This window comes from Molothrus aeneus, chromosome 1 (genome assembly GCF_037042795.1).
Source record: "Molothrus aeneus isolate 106 chromosome 1, BPBGC_Maene_1.0, whole genome shotgun sequence".
NCBI classification, from domain to species: domain Eukaryota; kingdom Metazoa; phylum Chordata; class Aves; order Passeriformes; family Icteridae; genus Molothrus; species Molothrus aeneus.
Genome location: NC_089646.1, coordinates 64057839 through 64064823, shown reverse-complemented (window position 1 = coordinate 64064823; position 6985 = coordinate 64057839). Strand labels below are relative to the sequence as shown.

General features: G+C 41.4%; 1 long non-coding RNA gene across 1 annotated transcript; it reads right to left on the bottom strand.

The window, feature by feature from the left end:
• Window positions 1–1479: 1479 nt before the first annotated feature.
• Window positions 1480–6602, bottom strand: LOC136556344 (uncharacterized). Its single transcript, XR_010783655.1, has 3 exons — window positions 6528–6602; window positions 3274–3311; window positions 1480–1521 (listed from the first exon to the last, which is right to left on the bottom strand). It is a non-coding gene; the product is annotated as an uncharacterized lncRNA (long non-coding RNA).
• Between the last annotated feature and the right edge of the window lie 383 nt (window positions 6603–6985).

The following is a 6985-nucleotide window of genomic DNA, read 5'->3' as shown; positions in this document are numbered from 1 at the left end:
CTCACTCTCAACATGAGACTCTTGGGTCACACAGAGCATCTTCCTGCATTACTCATAGCACCTATGATGTTATATAAATGATCCAAATGGGCACTATATCAGGTACACTATGTCATACAGTCTGGACCATGGCCAGAGCACAGACAGAGATTTCTATTCATGGCACCAACCCTCTGCTTGTTCCCCTGTTCTTAGCATATTCTTTCTGTGAGAGTCCAATTCATGTATATCTTCCACTGTGACTCAAAAGACAGAGGCATTTTCATTTTCTTCCCATTTTCTCAATCTTTTGTGCATCAACAAAAAAACCATTAAGGAGTGCATTGTAATTAGCACTTCCTCAGATGCACTCATCTGTCAAGAGCACTCAGCAGAGAGCCAGTTTTCAGCAGGTGGGTAACTTAATGCCTCCTCTTACCACTTTTATTTATCTCAAGTTAATTGCCAGAAGTGGAAAGCTCTCAGTGTTCTGCATTGAATTCATGATCATACAAATACTTAAGATGATGGATTGTGTGTCTGTGACAGCTATCAGTAAACCAGAGATAGATCAGGAATTCTCAGAGCAAAAACAAGAACACTTGAAAAAGCTGGTGCAGACAGGACAGAGAAAAAGACCTGAAGCTGATACACATTTGGCAGCTGTTTAGACTCCTCAGGTCCATTCTTGATGCAGTATTGTCCTTGTTTGTAGATGCAGGCATTTCTCCCTGCCCTTATATTTATCCCTGCCAGGAACAATGGCTTACATGTCAAGTGAAGTACACACCACCAGCACTGGCACATTTTCAGGACTGAAGTCAGTGGGGCCTGATAAGAGGGCTGCAAGGTGTGCATGACAGAGCAGAGCTTGGCAGCTTTGTATGGCAACTGTTTTTCAACCTGTTCTAGAGCTGAACAAGAATGGAAAATTTTCTAATCAAAACCATACTGCCATTATGAATCAAAATGATAGGTGGGTTCATCTTCTGCAAGGTACTGTGCAAACAAGAGCAATTCCAAGTCCACAGAGATAACATTCTGAAGCCTTCACCCCACAGTCACGTTGTCCTTTGAGTCAAATGACTGGCCCTGCCTTGCATAAAGCTATAAACTCTTGTGTATTAGCAGGATGAAGCCCAGAAAATCAGGTGGTTAATACTGATTAGCCCCCATCAGTAATTTGGTGATTCCTCACAGATGCCAGGGGGTGCAGATGTTGTGGGGAAAGGCAGCAGTGCCAGAGCAGCCCCGCTGTGACGCACCAACGCACCGGGCTATGCACAGGAGGAGCCTCACAGGAGGTGTCGCGCCGAAGCAGGGACTGCCTTGCCTTTCTCAGCAAGCTCTTCCTATCAATGTTGCTGGTGCATATACTGTTATGAGAAGCCAGCTGGCTGCCATCTGAGAGCAGATGCCAAGTGGCTGTCAGATTGTCATCTTGAGTTCTAGTATAAAACCTGTCTTTCTGTGAATTGGTTTTGGCCTTTTTTCCCCCCAGGGAAGAGTTGTTCCTCAGCCAAAACACCTCCGATTTATCCCCTGTAAAAGAAATGAAAGTATGAATCACTATTACTTCTGGTGAAATAATTTATAAATCTGAATTCAAGTGCTTCAAATTTTTTTTCCCACTTCTTTTTTTTTTTTCTGCAGTTACATAACTTTTTCTCTTCCATTCCTAAAAGAAACCCCAGGAAAATGCATAACAGCCACTTCAGACAGTTTAGTCATTCAATCTGTCCATTATGTAATTAATTAGAAAAGCTGAGAGAAATTCAGTTCTTCAGTGTCTGACCTCCTGATGATCATATTTTAAGTTTTAATAAAAAGGCTTGTTGCATATCATCTTCAATATAGTACTGGTCAAGCTTGGAGAAATGTCAGCAATTTATCCAAAGATGCAAGACAAAATGAAATGAAAACTAACTAAAAAATACTCAAAATTAAATGGCAAAAATCCCTGGAACAATTTTTCCATAAGTAGTGGTCCAAAAGATGCAACTTCAAGTACCCTTAAATCATTGCTACTTTTATGAGAAGTGCTTCTCTCTTGCTCTTTGGGAATGGAATAATTTCCAGTTGTATCCTGGCAGGCAATTTAACTCACTGATCTTGTGGGAAAATAATACCCTTAAGAGTTCCAGAGACTGGAATAGAAAGAAGTCGTTATTGCCATTGAAGCAAGAAAGTGTCTGTTGGGAAGATACTTATGTAAGTAGAAAGGGTGTGTTTTCCATTAGAACAACCAGCTAAAAGAAATGCAAAGGCCCAGCAAAGAAATTGTTCCAAGGAACTTGCACCATTATACAGGATTTCCATTCTGCATTATGATTTGACCAATCATACCTGTGTTAAATACCATTAATGCAGAAGGATGCAATTTGTTATATTATTTCTAATTCTGCTGATAGAGTAAAATGCTTGTTTCTTTTCATGTTTTGGACATTCCCATTTTACTTCTGACAATAAAATGCTATTTAAGTTTATCCAATGACACAAAGCATCTGCTTGTTTACTGCCAGACCACGGAAAATGAAAGAAGGAAAAATGTTTCATATACACTCCATTACAGAAACAGGTTTTAAGCACAAGAATCTGAGCAAAGCAAAATGCACCTTGCAGAACCCAATGAAAAGATCACAAAAATGTTGAAAGGTCTAATACAGAAAGGCCACTCTGGTCAGTGTTGCCAGCTCTCAAAGAACTAATAATGAGGAAATGCATTTAATTTTAGGCCTTTCAAGAAGAAGAGGGCTGATGTCCTGACATAGCAGAAAACCTTGGGACACTGCCAGCACTTGGCATGGTAATCATTTCTGTATAGCTTGTGTAGTGAGAAATTCTGGTTTGGGTGAAGAACCTGATGTAATAACAGTAAGAAATTAAAATGTTAAAGTAGAGACAGCAAAGGGGACCAAACCACAACACTCAATGCAGCAGCATGCTATTTCCTGAATCTCAGTGCCTGGGCTATGCAGGGTCCTAAACCAGACATTGTTTGGTATCTTTTGCATGTCCTGAAGTGCCACATCATAATTTTGTTGAGGTTTCTAATTAAAAATGTTCTCTTGTTGGAAAGAGTCAAATCAGGCACTTTTTCCTTTACGGACAAGCTCCTAGGAAGTTTGAGTCTCCAGGAATTTGTAATAGCACCAAGAGAGACACTAAACCACTTTAAACCATGGTTGAAATTAGAGGCATTGCAACACTGACAATAGAAGGCAGGTATTTAAATTACTGTGTTTCAGGGCATGAAATGCCAGACCAGAGGAAGTCCAAGCAGCAGGAGCATACCCTTTCCAGTACCCTGCCAATCCTGCTTATCAGAGAACCTGAAAAGAGAATAAAAACATATTTGTCACATGTTCATTAAAATAAAAGGAACAAACCAAGTATAGTCTTCTTTAAAAATATTTGGCTGGTCTTGAGAACAAAATATTTTGTGTTTTTCTAATTTATTTTTTCTAATCTTCATGTGTTTTTTTTCTCCACATTTCTCTATCTCATCTTAAAATTACTGCACTTAATGGAAAGCTTGTGTCATCTGACCAGGCTAATTGAAAATGAACATTTCTCATGAAAACTTTATTTTTTGTGAAAATGTCAAATGAAACAGGGTTTTGAAAAGCAGGAATCTTAAAAAAAAATAGACAGGAAAAAATATCTATTTTAAATAGCAATCCTTGAAATGTCATCCAATTTTAACAATTCAGTTTGGCCTGCAAGAAATTACACAGGACAGTTGAACAGAAGACTCTCCCTATGTTTGATCTCCAGAAGTAACGAAAATAATGCCAATAAACAGTGAAATTGTACTCAAAAGCGCTTAAGAGCCCTGATGTTGTTTTAGTTCTGGTCTGGCCAGATTTCTGAAGACCTTGCAAAGAGAGAGAGGGAAAAGATGCTTCTGTCAGCACTGACCACATGTTCCTCCATGCACTGGAGGATGCCCCTGGGATTATGCCCAGGCTCTTCACTGCACTGGTGGCTCTGGGAACAAGGTCTCTTGGCACACAGCTGGGGTCAGCTCAGGGACCTCTGCCAAGAGCTCTGCACCCCTGCACTTGGGCAACTTTGGCCTTGACAGATTCCCTTGCTGGGAAGCTTCCCTTCTGCCTGCCCTGGATGATATGGCCACCAACCTATGTGCTTTTCCAGGCCATGACACTTGCTCCTCCCGTGTTTCCAAAGGCATGCACCAACATTGCTTCACTTGGAGCAGCCACGTATGGGTGTGATGGCTGTGCTGGCCTGGGCACTGGTGAGAGGAAACCTGGTTCTCCCTAGATCCCCCTGGCTAGAGCTGCTCTGGCCTGGGAGGAATGGGGCAGCACTCTGGTCTCTTTTGCCCCAGGGGTGTGTGACCATGCTGCTGACCTTGCTGTCTCTCTTTATGCCTTCCAGTGTATGGCAGAGCTGATCAACCCCAGCACCACCAGCCAGGCAGCATCATCCCTCAGCTGCCTGGCTCCTGAAAGAGCAGCTAGTCAGGCAGGCTGGGACAGGAACTCCCCATTCTCTCTGGAATGGAGAGACAGCCAACTAACACTGTGTTGACTGAAGGCTGACCAGGTGACTGTCTGAACTTCTGAACAGCAACACAAGCAAGCATTTGACTACTCAACACCAGAGCTCTAGAGATGGGAATTTCAAACAGGCCTGAAGATTTTCCATGGGGTCTCCTGATTTGAAGATCCATCCAAAGGCAAAATCTGTGTGTACTGCTGTGTTGATTGGCACCACAGGTGGTGGAGGAGGACCTGGTGGTAGAGGACCTGACCATAAAATCCTTTGTGTCATTTCTGCTGCAAAAAAGACAAAAGTGATAGATGACATGCCAGTATAAACTGTTCCTGCAGTTTATACTGGCAGTTTATATTTACTGCAGTTCCTGCAGTTTATACAAGGCAGCCTTGCCATATTGTTTAGATAGTTAGGTGTTTTACATGTCATACAAGGGATGATGGATCCTGCCTGTGTAGGAATGGTATTATATAGGAGCATTGGGTATGAAAATTAACATTGCAGATAACACAATTGTGAACACTATACTGTTTTTCCAGCTTTCTAAAAGTGGAAAAGTGGTTTAAAGTCTGTAATCTTTGAGGCATGCACCACCTCCTACAAACTACTTTGAAGGCTCTGGTTATTTCAGAACCCCTTTTGACTTCTAGACCAATGGCTCAGTCAGGCTTGGATAATTTGTCCATCTGTGCTAGGATGTACTTCACAGTGTCATAGTGTTTGGATATCTCTTGCACACCACCAAGCCATCCTGCCATTGTGTGGTGCCACACCACTTTGTTCCTTTTGAAAAGATTTCCTGGCACTTTTTGTAAGCTGTAGGCCTCTTAGTTTGCAAGCCAGGTTGCCACTTGTTTTCTGTTCAGGCTGGCAATTTGCCTTTTAGCAGCTTCAAAAGGGAGATTTTGACCTCCTCAATTTCCTAGGCATATAATAAAGTCTTTTAACAGAAGTAGTGGTATAGACATGTCTACTGTCACAATGCCACTACACACATGTAAGAAATAAAACACTGGGGTAATTAATGTTACTTTTTGTTGAAAGCTGTCTTCTGTTACAGTCCTCTTTTCCTGAACTGCTGTAGGCCTGGGCAGATCAAGGCACTCTTTTGCCTTCATCTGTTGCCAAAGCTTTTTCAAACATTCTATAAGGTCATTGACCTACAGATGAGAAAATAGATACAGCACCAGCCTACACCCCATGATGAGTAGCTGTGATCCGCCAGAGTCCTGAGTGAAAATGTCTGTCCCCATGTATGCTGCTTCCTGCTCTCACATACTTTCATAAAATAAAAAGACTTTCAATATATGGAAATACAAAGTCTTGTGTCCAGCAAAGCATTTGGGATCCTGTCTCCTAATGCAGGGTTTTAGTTCTCTCATAGAGTTCCAGCCTCACACCAATGCCAGCAGTTGTTTCATTGAAAACTAATGAAAACCTAAAAACTTTACTGGATTTGGCCTACAGCTCCTGTTGGCTTCCTGCCCCATGACTATAATTTCCAATCAGTACTAATTCAAAAGATTTTTTATTATCGTCATAGTAATCACAAGCTTACAATTAAATGCAGCATGTAGTTTCCAAAAAAAAAAAGAAGAACAAAGTATTTCCCAGTAATGGCTACTTGGGGACTACAAGAACAATCTAAAAATATTCAGAGCTTGTAAAAATACAAGACCATAAAGGATTTATTTTTAAAGTAAAATTAATTGGATGAAGTTGAGCAATGAAAAATGTAAGTCAGACAGTACCAGGAGGAATGTCCTGGCACTCTATTAAACTGCAAAATAACCTCCTGATAGAAGGAGCTGGAAGCATCATTAGTCCTATTCATTTAGAGCAAGACAAGGCAAAGCAATGAATGGAGCAATGATCTTTCTGGCTATAGAGCACAACAAGCGCTTGATGAAACACCCTTGTATAGGCATTTCAGTTGAACATGTGGAACTGGTGAAGTGGTCTGTACTTCACCCATACCACAATGCCCATTATATTCGCATTTGGATAGGAACAGGCAGGGTTACCTGAAGCCAGAGCAGGAGGAACTGCAAATGCAGGTCTTGCTTTTTGCAGAACAACAGAGCAGCCATGAGGGGCACTTCCAAGGGTTTGGCAGTCACAAAGTCCTCTTCCCCCACAGGTGGATTCCTTCCCTGGGAAAGGAATCAGAGGATATCAAGCAGAGACACCAGCTGCTATATAAGATAATACATCTGATGCTTCCGAATTGTCAATAGAAAATAAATGTCTACATTGCTCCAGAGCCCCGTCTAGTTGCTTCAGGTGACTGAAGCGACAAAGTTTCCATGGTTTCTCCATAGATGGTCTACTCCAAAGATTCCCTGTAAAGAATTATCCTAATACTGATCCCAAGTTCTCCTTTGCTCAGATTTACTACTCAACACCCAATTAACATTCTTGATGTGTCATGGTTGTCTGATTACCACCATTGTTATGTAATTGGAGTAACTTAAACAACTGA